The sequence below is a fragment of the Apteryx rowi genome, unplaced genomic scaffold (genome assembly GCF_003343035.1).
Source record: "Apteryx rowi isolate R43461 unplaced genomic scaffold, aptRow1 scaffold_53, whole genome shotgun sequence".
Taxonomy (NCBI): domain Eukaryota; kingdom Metazoa; phylum Chordata; class Aves; order Apterygiformes; family Apterygidae; genus Apteryx; species Apteryx rowi.
In genome coordinates this window covers 1,888,165-1,904,323 of record NW_020450794.1, presented here as the reverse complement: position 1 = coordinate 1,904,323, position 16,159 = coordinate 1,888,165, and the positions used below count along the sequence as shown (strand labels likewise).

At 46.6% G+C, this 16,159-nt stretch overlaps 1 long non-coding RNA gene across 2 annotated transcripts; it reads right to left on the bottom strand.

The window, feature by feature from the left end:
* Nucleotides 1–14,258: 14,258 nt before the first annotated feature.
* Nucleotides 14,259–15,691, bottom strand: LOC112973205. Of its 2 annotated transcripts, none has more exons than XR_003255917.1 (3): nt 15,428–15,691; nt 14,973–15,069; nt 14,259–14,792 (listed from the first exon to the last, which is right to left on the bottom strand). It is a non-coding gene; the product is annotated as an uncharacterized LOC112973205 (long non-coding RNA). The 2 variants fall into 2 exon arrangements; XR_003255918.1 differs by having other exon boundaries at nt 14,973–15,063.
* Nucleotides 15,692–16,159: the final 468 nt, after the last annotated feature.

The window sequence follows — 16,159 nt, the reverse complement described above, 5'->3', positions numbered from 1 at the left end:
TGTACAGCTGTTGACATCTGCTTTGCACTGGGGAAAGGAGACGGGAGCTGTGGGTGCAATTTCTTGTACCGCACCTTCAGAGCAATGGCTACTGCTTTCCCGCAACCTCCAGGCTGCTTTCAGCCTGCTTCTCTGCAGATCAGCTCCTCTGCTGGCCATTGCTCCTGAAGCTCCTCTCTTTTGAGGTGTCTCCCCTGCTGAAGGCAGCTAGGGGCCAGGTGAGGCTAGCACTGGAACAAGGAGCCAGGGTCTCCTTTCCTCTGGTTAAACCTTGAAGCAAAAAACAGCATGGGGGTATCTTCAAGCAACATCTGGGCTGAAAGCCATGTCTCTAAAGCCACACTTAGCTTGAGAATTTTAAACAGGAGATCCATGTATGTACATCTGTGTATATATATGTGTGTACACACAACACCCAAAAATGTCAATGACCACTTCAGCTCAGTCTAGTTAAGACACTGGGTTTTCTAAGGTACATTTAAACCCGCCAGTGTGTTCTCCCAGCAGGAACAGAGGTGTCTGCCATGTGCATTTCTGGCCTGGACAACAAGTAAGAGCGGCATAAGCTGATGTGGCTTTTGGCTCTGCAGCCGCAGAACTGGTCATTGCCACCTTTGGGACCCAGCTGGGAGGGGAAGGAGGAGCTGGGATGGGGACCCACGAAAGCTTGGTTTGCCTTCGCCTTGTTCTGGGTGTCTCCCTTTGGGGCAGGAGTTGCCTGCTCTCCCTCAGACCATGCCTGGCACACTGGGCCCCATCCTCACTTGCCCTTAAGCTTCAGTATAATGAAAATCTGGGCAAATGCTAAACAGGTCTCTCTGCTTGTGGCTGGAAACAAAACCTCCGATACGTAGTTACAGGCACTTGCTCTGCCATCGCAGGCAGCCCTTGCCGCGGCTGTGCCTGCTTCCCTTCTTGGCAAAGGCAGGTACTGACCAGGGCATGAGCAGCAAGCTGCCTGCTGACTGCGCCAAAGCGTGTTATTTCTGCTAGGAGTAGAAATACCTTCCTGTTTTGAAAGCAGCTGTCAGCTCATACCTGCAGACACACGCCACCATGCTCACGGTATCGCCAGGAGAGGGGTCCGAGACACTGGGAAGGTCAGGGTTGCACTTGGACCCAGAACAGGGAGGTGATGTCACTTACGTAGCGGCTCACTTGCTGAGACACTTTCTGTCACAACTCTGCAAAGAAACAGTAAGTCAGATGGGTGGAGAGACCGCCAGGAAGCCTGCGGAGATGCCATGAGCACCTTGACTTCCAGAGTTTTTATAGCAGCTGTAGAGCGGAGGAGGAAACGGCTCGGTGCAGCTCTGCGCCCAGGCTGGCCAGGCCTTTAGGAAACAGCGAGTTTGAATATACCTGGCCTGGAGTCAGCGAGAGGGATGAAAAAAGATCCTTTCCTCTGCTTTGACACCGTTTATTCAGAACAGGGCATTTTAAGGCTATCCTTCCCTCCCGTCAGCCTTTGGAGAGAACAACGGCTGAACGCTGCCTTTGAAGAATCGGTAGCTTGCTTATCTCATCTCCGCGCCTCTGAGCACAGCCTCTCCTTTCAGGCGCGTGGCTCGGCTTTCGGGAACAAGGAGTCACTCGGCGCAGGTCGCCGGCTGCAGGTCCCAGCTGGGCCGGCCTGCGTGGTTAGGGCCAGGTCAGGGCAAAGAAGACGCGCTTTGTAAAGGAAGACGCCGCAGGGTGACTGTCGCTGTGGCTGAATCCGAGGGATGAAAGAGGAGCGCCCGCCGTTCCCGCGTTAGCGCAGCTACGGGGGCAGAGGGGCAGAGAGCGGCTCAGCGGACGGTGTCGTGCCCGCAAGCAAACGTTACCGCAGGGACAAAATGCGAGGGACTCTCACGCATCCGACGCGCGGGTTCCCGACGTCCGCCCGAGCAGCTCAGCGGGGCGCAGGGCTGTCGTGGGGCCCCGTGGCCACGCTCAGCTTTGCCCCGCTGGGACCTTTTGTCGCATTTCTCCCACTGCTGTCGCTCCCTAGCAGAGGTGGCAAAGGGACCCAGCAGCGCAGACGGGAGTCAGGAAAGCTGGTTTCTGTTCCCAGCTCTGCTACTGCTTTGCTGTATATCCATGAGCAGTTCATTAAGCTCAGTATGCCTCGGCTTTCCCCACTTTAGAACTGTGATAATTACATTTATCTCTCTTCGTGAAGAACAAAGGCTTGGAGGCATTTGGATAAAAGCCCTCAAAGAGTCAAGTGTCGTTATAGTTATTTATAATAATGTTGGCCCTCCCTGAATTTATAAAATTGTCCTGTTCCAGTGACTGTTTCATACACAAGGCAGAAAAACCAGGAGCATAATTATGGAGTGGCTCCATATTCTGCTGCAGGCTCCTTACATTACCAGGATTTGGTTAAACCCAGCTAGCCTGCTAGCTACCTTGCACAGGCTCCAAAGGAGCTACCAGTATTGCAACGATAGAACCATCACTGCAAAGCAACTGCTTGTTTTGTCACAGAATGCTGGTGATTAAAAAGCACCGTAATAGCTTTCAGCTCCTGAAATAACTGTGTGAAGTGCTAAGGCACAGGAAATTCTGGCATTGCCGTAAATGATCTTTTTCAAAACAAGAGAAAAAACATGAGATATTGCACTTCAAATGTATTTAGCACACCCCCCCCCCCCCCGATTTCTCTTTAGGTGCCTAAACTCCGCAGGAAATTTGGGAGCTTTATGAGGCAAGTTCAAGTAATACCAGTGTTTCATGGGAGACTTTATTTACAGGACCAGTAGGGATATCTTACCCCTTACCCTATGTATGAGCTTGTTTCACAGACTGTAAGGTCCATGCTTAATTCTGTATGTAAGTAATACTCCTGAGGGCTCACAAAGTCTGAGGCATACCGAACTCGCTGCTTTTGCTGCCAATAGATATTAAAAGGCGAGCAAGCTATAACCTCTGCATTGAGAACAATACTTGCACCGATGCTCATAAATTAAACAATGCCGGGGGACAGATCTGGGCTCTGGGAGCAAATCATATTATTATTTAATTCTTTAGCAAAGTGCCCAGCCTGGTTTGATCCAGGCCAACCAGCAGTCTCCCAAACCAAGCCTGGACACATTTCAGGAGCTGGTGCAGAGCACAGACCTTTCCCGAGATGCAGTTTGCATGCGACCACCCTGCTCTGGAAGCTCAGGGAGTTTTACAGTATGGACAAAAAGCCAGTGGAGCCATAGGACGGGTCCTGCAAATCTCAAAAGCTTGATCTTGCTTCTGGGCACACATAAAGGAGATGTGTAGCAGAAAGTGTTAATTCTACAGGGCAGATACGTCCTGCTCAGGAAACACGGAGCCATTTAAAAGTTCCAAAGGAAGAAGAGGGAAGTGTCTGCGTTTGCAAATGTGTGCGAGCCTGTGTGGGTGTGAGTGTATACATGCACATTCAGGGGAAAAATACTTCCAAGAAAATCACAGAATATCCACCACCAGGTTACAAGGAAAAGAGATCTCTGAATTAATTATTCTCAGTGAATCATTCTTACAGTTAAAAGCCATACCAGCATTTCCAGAAAATCTTTCAGCTCAGTATATGTAAATGAATGTAAAGAAAACAAACAAACACCTAAGAAAATTTGAAGATAAAAGACTTGAGATAATAAGATTTAAGATGTTAATTGGAAACATTTGCAGAAGCTGCACTCACCCAGACTTTGACATTGGTAGCTAATTTTCTACAAAATACTTTAGTTCTGACCTGATGGCCTCAGTCAGCTTAAACCTGAGGACTAGAAATCCTCCTGCCACAGCCCACCTATATTTTGCGGACTGACTCAGCAAAGCACAGAGCTGTATGTTTAGGTGACACTGAATTTTATGTTTGTGCAGGTATTTAACTGCTTCAGGTCTGGGTTTAAACACCTAATTAGAGGCAAGAAACCTGTCTAAATACTTTGAACTTGGGCAGCGATCCCCCAAACCACATGTGCCTCCCCCCATCCTGCTCTCCAGTTCCCTTCATTCCTCACCAAGGACACCAGCATCTTGCCTCTCCCACTCCAGCTCCATACCAACACTTCAATCTCCTCCATGTACAAAAGACCAAAACATATCACATTTTGCTCCCCATATGTAGTCAGTGATTTTAAAGTCTTGAACTGGTAAGCCTTGCAAAATAAACAAATGGTCTTAAGAACTGGTGGGAAAAAGCAGGGCGGAAATTTTATGATATGTTTATTTTACTTTACACCTTAGATTTATAGCTGATGAACTCACTGATGCTAATCTATTATCTTTGGCTGAATGAAGAGTTCTGCCTGAAAAGGTAACCAATGGATTGTAAAACTTGATCTTAATTATCCCACAGTTTTAGGCGTTATTCAGGTGGTGGTAGAAAATGTTAATCAGCCTTAAGCCTCTATTTTCCAGAAAACCACGCGGCAAGCGTGTCTACAAGAAACACACACTCACAGGATAGGCAATGAACACATTAGGGTATGGTGGTGAGATTCTTCCTACTAGAAATAATCATGATTTGCTACTGCACTATTGCTATTGTAATACTGCATCTATAAGAGAGTGTGTCAGCCAGAATAATAAGCCAAGAACCACATTAAGGAAGGGGTTTATTAACACCATAATATTTTTTTCCCTAACAAGTGTTTTTTCAGGCCCACTCCAAATGTTGATAAAGATTAAAGATTCTTTGAAAAGATTTCACACCTTCTGATATGGCCAAAACAGACGAGGGAGAAAGGAAAAGGCTGTGCAATAACAGACACGGGCTAATGCATTTCAACAAAAACATCTCAGCCTGAGAAGTTGCTACTAAAATCGTTCACTGCCAGGGGGGCAACGTGCCAAAATGCTTCTGAGATGTGATTGCGGTTGTACACAACCAGTAAGAAAATGTCTCACATGCCAGTGCGAAGCTCCATCATTGCAGCACAAAACAAAGAGGGAATGCAAACGACAGCCCAGCCTCGTTACTTGGAAGATGAACCCTCACTCCCTGACCCTGGATGCAACCTAGCGAAGTGTGAGACTGTTTGGGGGAAAGAAGGAACTCGTTCTCTAACTTAGAAACAGCGAAAATCATACATATGAGTTCTTCAGAAACTGTTGCTACCAAAATGAAAAATCTGGCCTCATTACATAAGACTTCTGCTGTGCCAGACGAGCTCTGCTTCAGCAGCAGGACATGACAGTGCCTCTGGCTGGGATGCCAGGGGTTTAATTACCAGCTCTGCCGCCGACATCCTGGGCAACCTTGTACAAGTCATGACGTCAGTCGGCAAATCTGTTTCAAGTCTGGGAAATTAAGCCGAATCCTTCCTGTCCCCCACCCTCTCTCCTGCCTACGTGGACTCTACGCCTCCCTACGCTACTCCCTGGTGAGGTGTATCTGTACAGGGCTAAGTGCAGAGGGAGAGGGATGGGCTGAAATAAAATCCTCACTGGAGAATGCTAATAGGTTGTCTTTTCCCTCCCTTGTTTTCATATTTTTTCTTCACAGGCTTCCCACGCTGCCTTAGCCTTAAAGACTTCTTCTGAAACTGGAGCCCACATCAGCCAGCAATAATGTCTGTCCAAAGGGGAAGGAAACCCCAAACCTTTCAAGACAGAGCTTTTTGGCTCTCCTGGTGTATTTTGTGCTTGCCATCTGTTTACAGGGAAACGTCCTCAGGGCAGGAGCCTTCTGTGTCTCAGATTATATTGTGCATTCTGTTGGTACGTACCAAACAGTAAAGTTGTTTTTAATTAAGACAAGCTGAGCAGGGACTGATGCCTTACACTTGCAGTGGGCACCATGCCCAGGTGGGTGGGAAGCGAGGCTGGCAGTCTGGGGATGTGCTGAGGACCTCAGTCAGGCAGATCGAAAGGGAGATTCATCTAATCCACACTGGACATTTACGTTGTAAGTGATTGATCTCATTCCCCTGGGCTCCTTTTATCCTCAGCAGCTGGAAATAGATTTTTCTAGGCCACAGTTCATCCCACTCTAAAATAGGTGTTGAAAATACTTCAGGCTCTTCACTTCCTAGAAATTTTTCTCTGTAAAGGGAGTCTCTGGTATCTAGCTGTTGGTGCCTGCAGTGGACAGCTGAAGGTCATGAGATGAGCTGGACACCAACCCACTTGATCCCTCACAGTTCCCGTTTCCCTGTCTGTATGGTGATGGTGAGGATATATCTGAACTGGGGGCCTGTGAATGAAAGTAGTGCCAGGCTTGTTTTATTTACAGTTATATTCAGTAACAGTGCCAGCTTTCCCAACATACAAAGGAAAAAATGCTTTTGCTAGCATAACTTATAGCGGTTCCCAGAACCACACAAACACAAGCGTTTTTATGCCAGCGTAGTCACATGCACCTCTATTATACTAGGACTTTAACAGACAGCATAGAACTGCCATTAAAATGATTATCCCCCCAAGTGACATTGTTCCACAGAAAGTATTTCTAAAGGAGCTGTACCATAGGCAAAGAAGACAAGATATATATCCCTGTCAGACCACACAGAAGAAAGATTCACCTATATCTTGCTGACACTTTTGTGCTGTAGAAAGCCTGCCAGATTAGGATGTGGATTTACACATTAAAGAAAGAAAAGAAAAAAAAAGCTATGCAGCATTCTCTGGCATAACACTGAGGAGATTAATGTGATAGAGCTGCTCTAACGGAATAAAAGCTTAGTACAGCACTATCGTTATTTATATTGACACAGAATATCCGCAGGGTCTGTCCATTTAACTACTGTACTACTTTCATAATGGGTTTTTGTGTGTCCCATCACTCTGCTTTTCTGCTTTTGGAAATACCTTGATGGATCGTCCAAATTATTTTTTACAAAGTAACTGAAGTCACTGCAGCTACTGAAACAAGCAACAGGAGCCATGTCCATTTCTGGACCAGTCACCTTAGAAGGACTCCAACGTGTTATTCAGGTCACAGACTCTGGGGAAATATTGCAACATTGGCTTTGAAGGGTAAATGGAAAGATCAACTCTTCTGCAGATGGTTTGGTCAGTAAATGTCCTTGCCCTCCAGCAGTCCTATTTTAAAAGACTTCTTTAGGAATAGGGCATGCTGGTAAGAAAAGGCTAGCAACCTCAGTATTTAACTAACTATTAAACATGGCCATGGCAACACAGGGCAAAAACTTCATTTTTTGTCACAGATGGTTTTGGGAGGAAGGTTGTAGAGGCAAGCATTCAGGACATTCAAGCAATTCAAAGCAAGGTTGCCCTTGGAAAGCCCTCTTCAGCTGAGAAGACCCTAACACTCTGGGAGCTGCCTGCCAGAGCTCAAACTGCAGGAGAAAGCCACAGAGGAAAGATGGGGAGATTAGGAAAAGGGAGTGACATGGAGAAGTTGGTAGGAGCTGGAAGACACTCAGAGGAGGGAACAGCTGGGAAACCTGCTTTATTTATTCAGTGGTATAGAAGCAAACAAGGCAGCTCCTCCATCAATAACAACTACTCATCTCTGACGTTTAGGCCCCAGATTGGCAAAGGGTTAGCTGTGGTGACAGCAGCTCCCACACCTCCCTTTGAGGTGCCTGGCTCCAGACGTGGAGTTCCCAAACCCAAGCTACTCACCCACAGCTCTGATATAAGCCACAGGGAAAGACAGGCACCTAAAAACAGGATTTGCAGCAATGGGCGGTAATTGCAATTAACACCTAACAAGATCAATATCAAAAGGAAAGGGGCCTCTCTGCCTCCTTAAGGTGGACTTTGAATCCCTCTGGTACATGGTCATGAGACAAGAGGCTTGTTCTTTGCTTTACCTCTGACATTGCCAGTGCTGACCAAGGGGATCAGGACACTCACCAAAGGCAAAGGAGACGGGAAATGCCATCCTCAGTCTAGCAGTGATTGAACCAGCATCTGCTTTCAAAGCATCCTCATCATCAGGAACAAGGAAAATATTCCTCCACTTGTCTTGACACTAGGCCACAGGGTAGCAAGGAAGGTAAGGTTCATGAAACGGAAAGGATGAGAAAGATGTCTAGCCCAGTAACATGGTTGTTCTCCTGGTAAGGTGCGGAGAAGAGCAACCTTTAGGTAGCTGCCCCGTCTCCACCACCATTTGTGCATTTTCTCCAAATGACTCTTTATGAACAACAGTCTCAAGCTTTTAAGTCTATAAAGCATTGTTGGTCTGAGGAACATAGTGGTAACCAGCATAAAGCCTCTGTGTTAAGAGAAAATTATTAATAAAGTACATGGAGATCTAAAACATTCAGTAGCCAGCCAGTAGAGTAGGAGCCACTGGTAAGGAGTGAGGGCTTTCCCCTCCAGATAAAACATTTCTCCAAGAGCAGCCAGACACACAGGGATCCTACCTGCCTAGTAAACGTTCCACTCACAACGTATGGATGAAGAAACAATTTTGTTTAGCAAATTTACTTTCACTTGCAAACTCTGTGTTGAGGTCCTGTAATTTATAGTCTTCAGTGTTTTTGAAAACACAGTGTTTCTCAGTGCTTGGAGAGAAAGCATGTGAGAGGTAGGAGACCCAGTTTCAACACCACTGACTCAGAGCTTTTGCTTGAAAAATGGGCCTCAGTTTTCCTATCTGTAAAACTGAAGTACTACTAGGTCTTTGAGGTCTGCCCATAAATAATGCTTCTGGAACCTGTAACAACAAAAATATGAAGAGATGCGCTAATAACAGAGATGCTAAACAGTATTATCATAGGTTGTATTGTACAGTGTGCCATAATATTTAAAACATAAAGAAAAAAAGTGTGTTCAGTTGATATTACCTCTGAGATTATTAATCTGAGCAGCAAATGTATTCAGGTCTGCTGGAGCTGACCTCCCAAGGACAGCATGTCCAGCTGTGCCCTGTGCAAAGATGGGGTGCGAGGGGCCAGCCCAGGCAGCTGTCTTTGCACACACGCAACTGAGCTACTGGAAGCACTCCTGAAATATCATGGGTTTTCTTTAGAGCAATTGTTTCCAACTTTTGGTCTGCAGACCTGTGGCGTCCATGGCCTACTTTCCATCAAAGCTAAGGAAAGCAACCTATTATCGGTAGGTTTCAATTTACTGTCAAGGAGGCTGAACAGCCATTTGAAATATTTTCAGAGTTCAAAATCAAGAAAGGCTGAAAATCACTACTTTTGATTTACTCTTCAAAATCCTCACTCAACCTCTCCCTCTCTGGGTTATGAGATATAACAGGACCAAGTCCCAAGGCAGTATGGCTGCAGGCATACATAAATCTGCCCACCAAAAGGTAGGATTCATTCATCAAAGGAATAACTTAAGTGAGTCTCACTTCATAGTGAGCCTCGGGGGGCTCAAAAAAAGATGCAGTTACACTGAGTTGGAAGTCCAATTTTGAGGCATTTTGTGTCTCCGCTTGGAAAGCATTTTCCAGTAAGCTTAAACAATGTTGGCTACCAAATCAATACCGTGAACATCCTTGCTGTACCACCCTTTATCTGCTTTCAGGACTCTACAAAGAAAAAAAAAAGAATTTAAAAGTACAAACTTTACAACATTAAAATGTTGACTGATTGCGAAGTTGCATGGGGTAAGATACATTATGATAAATATACATATACCCTATCTTATGATGCCAAGGCATGTATGTCTGTGTGTGCACGCATGTGCATGCAAGCACATGTGCCCTGCGATTCGACTGGCTCATTCTGATCACGTCTGGCACAAAAGCAAAGGGTTCAAAAATTCTCAAGCACCCAAAAGTTCTATGAAAACAAATGCCAAAGCAGAGGAGCCAGACTCCATGAGTGTGCTTGGTGAGGGAAAGGCCACAGTGGCACTCCATGATTGCGTCATCAAAAGCCAACATCAGACGACCTCCAGACTACTCTTTAGACACAAAACTGCAGAAAACCAGGCTTCACTGGCTCCACAGCTTGTGGCAAGATTTGCTACTTTTCCTGCAGTGTCATTGTGCCTTCATTGCACTTGGGACCTGAGCTGTCCTGATTAAGTTAGGACAGGTTTGGTCTCCTGCATTCCCTCATCTCTGCCTGCAGTACAGACTCGGGAGACTCCTGCCCTGCTTTGCCACTGGCCTGCTAAGCCACTCACTTTCCTTCTCACCACCTCTGTTTCCTCATCTTTGAAATGAGGATTATGACCTCTGTAAGACACTTTGATGTCCACCAATGAAGTGTGCTGTAGCACATATAGGTGTTCTCTCTGTTTTAAATGCTAGGTAGTATATTGCCATGTTTTTCTTTTGTTTATTCAGCTTTATTATTAAAAATGGAAATCAATAAACAACCCTGGAAAAGAAAAACAAGAAAACACTCTGGATTGACCTTCCCCTGTGAAGGTAATTATGGGACAGAAAGTAATTTTGAAACAATGGATGGCCAAGTGCAATGCTTAGAAACTATAGGGCAGGACACATTTGTCCAAGGTTACAACTGCAATCCACCCCATGGTTCACTGTTGCAATAGTCCTGCTCTTTTCCATTTTTTAAGTCATGTACTCAACAAAACTTGCTTCCTAAATTAATTATTTAGTTCACTCTCAACTGCTGCAATGCACAGCAGGACGCCTGTCAGAGCAAAGTGTTACTAATGGAGGATTCCTCATATGATCCAAATAGGAAGATGAGTTCAGACTGTAACAACACCTTAGTGAGAACTCAGCAACAGAAACCCATGTGCAAAAGCAGTAAAAGTCTTGCTTAATTACCCATCCAGGGAGACACAACAAAGATGCGGTGGTCCGAAGCAGAGTTTCCATCTGCCCATTTCTTCTCAGGACTGGCCTTGGTTCCTGCCGGTGCAGATGTGCTGCCTGAGCCCGGGTCTTTTGAACCCTCTTGGAGGATGAAGAGCAGTCACCAGAGCCTTGTGCATTCATTCAGAGCTGCGCCTGCAGACTTTTGGGACCCAGTCAGACGCTCACTGTATTTTCACTGGATTCTGCACCTAATGCACCAAAACCAGCACACCGGTTTGGACCAACCAGTAATATCTCAACATATTCACTGAGACACTGCCTTACCCACATGCAATTGAATGCAGAATCTACTCTGCATATAGCTTTAACTGCTAGGGCTGGTAGTTAAAATACAGAGTTCTGACTCTCTCATGGTCAAGGTTTCATTTGCTGGAATGAATTAGAAAGAGACAGTATTGACAGCAGAAAAGCATAGTAAAAATGGAAATAATAAGACAGGTCTTTCAACTTATAAATGGAGAATATTTTCTTTGAAGCTTCTAATAATAAACAGCCCCCACCCTGTCCTTCAGATCATATAAAGTAACAGGAAGCCTCTTCCAGATGGAGCAATCACTAATAGTTTAAAACGTATGTAAAAAGACCTTTTGGCATGCTGATACTTCTGGGTAAAAGCCCCTTTGCAGTCTTCTTCCACATCCTCTGGCAGATATGATACAGGCATGCTGAGCTAACCCCTCCCCAAAATTCATGAAGTCAGCCTAAAAATCACAATATTTAAGAAATACATGTAACGGCTCCTCTTTATTTGCTGCTGGATTTCAGTTCTTACAAAAGTAGCCATATTCTCAAACTACTCTCCATGTTCAAAAGCTAGAAATTGCCTCTTTAGAAAAAATAAATGTGCAAAAAAATAAACACCAGGTATTTGTGAAATGTCAAAGACCCTAGAACTGAAACTGAAAGGAAAAAGAGCCAATATCATGAGATTCACATTAAAAGTGTTAGAGGCAGCAACACACAAGAGGCCCTACATAAGACATAGTAGGAAAAACCAGCCTCCAAGTCATAAAAAAAGAGTCTGTCCCTTGCAGACGCCTCCAGTTCCTGTCACAGCTTTGCAGGTATTACCATTGCCTGCCCCATGCACCTGGGCATCGATTCTCTGTGAAAGGGATTGGAAGACCTAGAAGGTCCTGAACACGATCAGTTATCAGCCAATAAATAATGCCTTATCTGATATGCATTTATGTACGTACCCCTGGTTCCTGGTGCAGAGTCCAGTAAACAATCTGCAAGACAAATATTTCTGATACACACGTTTCGCAGCAGACATGCAGCAGGTCTGTGTGCGATCAAACGACTCACTCACCAGGCCCACCTCTGCACACACGAGTTTACTCGATCGCCGTTCCCGAGAGCCCCAGAAAACTGACTTCATTACTAAACTCATGCGCACTGCAAGTTTGAACCCCTAAGGGCAAGGCTCAGACCAGAATATTTCAGCGATCAACAAGAAGAAAGTCACATGAAATAAATGTCAAGTTTTAACTTTTAAACTGTGAAATGGTCTGTATAAATGTCAGCCAATGTGAAAAGGCAAACTGAGAGGTGGGTCCTGCCCTGGGTGCCAGATTCACTCACCCGTCCCTGAGAACAGGGCAGCATCACCCTGTGAAAATGCACAGGTGCATCGCACACCCTCCCAGCGCTATCCGTGCTGATACCGATCATTTGTATTCTCTGCGAGTGAGCGTGGGCGGGCAGGCTTGGGAACACTTCCATGGGTACCCGGTGTGTGAAGAGGTCACCCTGCACGTTAGTCCTGGTATGCAGTGCCAGGAGAATCCAGTAGCTGGACTCTTTGAAGCAACAGCAACAGGGGAAGTACAGCATCTCCCACTCTGACTTCCATCCCCAACTGCTGCACGGCAAGTCGTCAGCACCACCCTCTCCAAACCCCTGCCTTGGGCACAGGGTGAACATATGCAAGGTTGGGCTTGGTCCCCCAAACCTCTGTCCAGTGATTTGCAGTGGCAAAGCTACAAAGGTCAAAATGAGGAGCCAGCTGTATATCAGCACTGCGAGAGTCCAGCAGTAGCTCTGAAAGGGAGGAAATCCCCTGAACTATTTTGCAGTTAAAACATCATAAAACACTTGGCTCCAGCCACTGCTTGCTCATGTGAATAAAACTTACTGCCAGATTTTCTTCTTTATCTTATTACTCAGCTTTTTCAGAGTCTTACAAAAACCAGGACTTCGGTGCCTTGCCACACAGAAACCAAAGGAAGCTTCCATGAAACCAGCAAACACCTCCCATCTTCTCGCCAATGTTATTAAAAAAAAAAAAAAAAAAAAAAAAGCAAAGCAGAGAGGTTGTACAAGTCAGCCTATAAACCCAGGCGTGAGGAGAGCAATGTCAGTGCTAATGGGGCAAGAAAGGCAGGGTAATTACACCACACCAAAACTGCGATCGTGCTGCATTCCTTTTCGGTGAAGGCCAGCTAAGAATTAGATACACCTCTGTAAGTCATCAAAGGGAGTGACTGTAAGATACAAGGTGCTCGGATTAAGATGAAGTTCTGGGTTTGCCAGTTCTCAGCAATGGCTTTGGTGGCTGGGCTGGGCATATCATTAGCTGTTCCCAAATGGTGTTCACGCCATGCCACTTCTTCTTAATCTATATACAATTCTCAATATTTTAAGAGTCCTAGCAAAGGGCTATACAAACCCAGAACAGGAAGACAATACCTAGTTGCAAAACATTTCTGCAAAATGCTTTTTGTACCTGGTCAACCAGTCAAGTTCAGTAACTCATATCTCTCAGCTTTATTTCAGTGGGACACAAATACCTATCATCCCACTCCAGCTGCTACCATCAGATCTGCAAGCTCAGGCCTTCAGGAATCAGCATAAAACCTCAAGAGCTTCCCTGTTGGGGAGGTTGGTACAAATATTCAGTGGGGCCTATTCTGCGCAGATGATTTAACAAGACTGAGTGGGTGAGTGGATGGATTTGGCTCAGACCTCTCCCTGCTTCAGAAGAACAAATGCAGTAGGTCAGGTTGCAGCACCCACCCTGGCTCTTTGCAGAGGGGGACCATGGGGAAGCTCCCACTGGGGTGGGAGGCACAGTGCTGCCCGGGAAGGCAGCTCTGCTCCTCACTGGGCAGCGCAAAGGTGGATGGACCTTTCTGCCACAGAAAGCCTCCCTAGAAGAAACAGAAGTAGCTGTCCCATAGGCACGACAGCAGGGGCAAAGCTCCTGGCTCCCTCACCTCCAGCTTTGCCTTGTTGGTGGTGCAACCAGGCCATTCAACACCCTCCTGGGCTGTTGTGGGGCGAGCGGAGAACGTGGCACAGAAATAGAAAGGCACAGACAGTCAGTTCCTTAAAAGCATGGGAACTCCTTCCCCTGTCATACCCTCATACTGCAGGTTGTTCCAATCAATTCCTCCAAGGTCAACAGAACAAACATTGCCTTTATTCTTGTTTCTGGAAAACAAGCCAAAAAGGACAAACACAAGGCAAAGCAGCTAGCCAAAGGGCCAAGTCTTTCTCTTTAATTTTCAGAAATTAAAAAGTTCAATTAAAAAGAGCAACAAAACAAAGGCATAATAATAACCAGTCTCCTCACAAGAACTCATGCTTTGGCACAGAGGACTGGCTGGCCTGATTTTATGTCCAGTAAGTTTATTTTTATTCAATAAATAAAGTGGCTCCTTCTACAGCAGAGGAAAAGATGATGTGTTGTGAGAAGAGCTCCTTGGGCATCACATAACACTGTACCACTAAATAAAAATAAAAACCTTAGGGCGATTTCTGTTCTCTCCTAGGCCAGCACAAAACAATAAAATGCAGCAGAGGTGAGCAGCACACAGGAGCTGACAAAACCATCCAACTAACTCCAGTTCCTCTTTGTGGTGAACTTGTGAGTGCATTCACCTCACCACTCGAAAGCCAACCATTTTTAGTGTGTGATGGTTTCATGTTACTGCACTGTTTATGAATTCAGTTTCCTGGCATTATTTGAGGAAGGTGCTTTTCCACGTGGTGACGCCTGACACCCAATGTTCTGGCATGAAGAAAGCGGTCCAGTGGTTTTTCTGTGCTGAGACCTGGACAGCGCCACAGGGATCCCCACTGCCTTTGTGTCGAGCTGCGCTGGGACAAATAGAGAAGTCCTGATTCAAGTATGTGACTTCCTGCAGAGCTGTATGTACAAGCATAAGCTTCTGTCTATAAGCCTTAAATGTCTCCCAGATGAGCATCCAGAAGCGAAAACACTCCCAATTGAGTGGACACTACTGAAAACATAACCAAGCATCTAAACACTTACACAATCTTTACTTATTCTCAGCAGCTCTTGATTCCTTGAATGGCATCACCTCATGATTGGAAGCATTTCCCCATGGACACACGCCTGCATACTGAAACTGAAAATATTGCAATGACTTAGTCCTTCCACATCACTTTACACAAGGTGAGTAATTAATCCTTACAGCGCCTCAGTGAAGGAAGGACAGTGACACTCATCAACCCAACCCAACGCAAATGGAGACTCAGAGAAGTCGAGTGACCTGAGTAAGGTCCTGCAGACAGAACTTAATGCCAGGTTTGACAACTCCAGAATCTGGCATTCCAGTACAAGGGGCAGAAGATATGCCAAGCCCAGTCACTACGTCATGTTGCTAAAGAGGTGCTTGTGTCACCAAACCCTAGTTGTGGGGAAATGAGAATAAAGCCCTCTTGAAATCCCCCCCAGGACCCTACACTCGCACACGGTATCATTACCGTATGCTTGCTGGGACAGGTCACTTGCGCTGCGGTAAAGGCAAGGGATGCCGAGACGAGGAGAGCCAGTGGCCTTAGTCAGAGGCAGCTTTGTCATTTTCTCCGTAAACTGCCGGGGAGTCCTAGGCAGGCCCCTGGATTGCACAAATGTCAGAGAGGGAAAATGGGAGCCACTTCTCTTCCTAACGCCGCATTGCATAACGAAGGACATGGCACGCAAATAGGAGCTACCCCTCCGTAATGAGCAATTGACAGCCTACCGGCTTACACAATTAGCTTAAGTCGTTACGAGTTTTGCGGCGAGGATTTCAAAGCACCTGCTGCATGACATGGCTAGCAGCCGGCTCTGCATCCAGCAGCGCAGGGCGCCGGGGCCGCGCTCGCCGCCTCACCCCGCGGGCCGCGTTACCGCCTGGCGGGGGGCTTGCCCCACTGTGGTGCTTTAGGACTTGGTGCCTCCCCGGCCCGGCCACCTCGTTCCCCCTCCAGCACCTCGGGTGGCTCCTCGCGGGCCGAGGCCGAGGCAGACCCCGACCCCGAGAGGGCTGCGGGGGCCCTGCCGCAGGGCCGTCGCACGGGGCTGGGGCTGCCGCGTAGCCGCCCCCGGCCCTGGCGGCTCTCCTCGCCCCCAGCCCTGCTCACCCCCATCCCTCCCCGATCCCCGCTCGTCCCCATCCTCTCCCCAATCCCCTCCCTGACCCCTCCTCTCCCTCGGATCCCCCCTCGCCCCCA